Raw genomic sequence first — 1,725 nt, forward strand, 5'->3', positions numbered from 1 at the left:
TTTATAAATACATTTATACATTTACGTATACAAACAAACTGATATCTAAATATTAGTTATTTAAATGGTAAAATTGTATAAAAACTTAATTAAAAATAATAGAGCACACTTTAAATAAATTTCATAGAAAAATGTATATAAAACAATTTTCTATTATATTATCTTAATATTATTAAAAAATAAAACTAATTATTAATAAAGTATTCATAGTAGTGTATAGCATAGTATAGTAGTGTATATGTACTGAGAAATCTATGTGATATTAAAATTATGTACTTATAAGAAACTATAAATACTTTAGTAACAGTAATTTTACTTTTATAATACAAACAAATAAATAGCTAAGTTCAAAAATAACAAATTTATAAAAACAATGTAAATAGGAAATCAAATAATATTTTAATAATATTAATAAAAATACTTTTTTACGAAATTCATCTTTTTCTTAAAAAATATTGCAAAATTAAATTAAATTATTAAAGCAGACTCGCGCGTAGCGTGAGTAAAAAGTCTAGTCTATAATATAATGAAGCAGTTGCCTCATTCCTATGCCGCCACGTCATCGGTATTTGGATCCCACTTTTAAAAAGTATGAAAAAAGTGTCAGGCCTGTGGTTCGAACCCGAGTTATTGAAATATAAACACCAACATTTATATCACTAAACTAAAGAATACTTTGTACATTTATACAACATTTATACCACTTTTATATGATATTATTTGAGTTTTCCCGTTCAATTAATGTTTTATTATTTTATTAAACACATCGTTTTGTCGATTAGGGTTTTTTTAATTGTTCTTCGTCTCTTTACCTTTGCCGTCTCCGTTCAGTTTATCTGCAAACACAAAACATTAATCTTCTCTATTGTTCAACGTATGTCTCTTGATTTACCAATTAATGTTTTCGTCATTTAATTTAGAAGCGATGTCGACCTCTCTGTTTCCTTCACGCTCAAGCGTTCTTTGTTGCTCGATTTCCCCCGTTTTTGGAACTCAAAAAACATCAAGAAGCATGGTGAATTCATGGGAACCACTCTACTCAGGTATTGTATCGACAAAAAATTAAGAGATTATTTACTTTCATTTTTTTTTGATGCTATATGTTTCTGATTGTCTCTCATCACACTGTAGAGAATTATATGAAGTCAAAGAAGGCAAATAAGAAGTTTTATTTCAAGGTTTTCACCGAGACCGGTCCAAAAAAAGTCTGATTACGGATGATACACAACAAAGTAAGCGTACAAGTCTGATTTCTTTTTATGAATTAGAATTTCAAGAAGAAAACATCAAAAAGAAACATAAGAATTTTATCTGATTAATTTTCTATATTATAGGTTCAAGATAGATGACAGTGACCTTAAGAATAAAGGAGGCAAGCCTACTATTAGAGTTTCTAACGTTGGCCACGCATTGCATGTCTGGCTCAGTGGAGAATACCATGGTAAGATTGAGAAGCTACAACATTTAGATGTTATGTTTAGAGAACTGGAATAACTAATGATTTTGTTCAGGAAACGAACATGGTAGGCATGATGAGAAGAGCCCATGGTCATTGTCAGGATCCTGCTTCTGTTACTTTCTCTGTGCTAAGCCTAGCGATGTATTTCAATGGCTGGCTCTCCTTCTTCATTACACTATACTATAAGTTGCCTCTCAAACAAGATAGGACGGGTTACTATGAATATGTTGGTTTCTGTCCATGAACTCTTGGTTATGGAGTGCAGG

The 1,725-nt window shown here is 29.9% G+C and overlaps 1 pseudogene; it reads left to right on the forward strand.

Annotated features, from left to right (window-relative positions):
- Positions 1–1,520: 1,520 nt before the first annotated feature.
- Positions 1,521–1,725, forward strand: part of LOC106333035 — an 850-nt pseudogene continuing 645 nt past the window's right edge.

The sequence above is a fragment of the Brassica oleracea genome, chromosome C1 (assembly GCF_000695525.1).
Source record: "Brassica oleracea var. oleracea cultivar TO1000 chromosome C1, BOL, whole genome shotgun sequence".
NCBI classification, from domain to species: Eukaryota; Viridiplantae; Streptophyta; class Magnoliopsida; order Brassicales; family Brassicaceae; genus Brassica; species Brassica oleracea.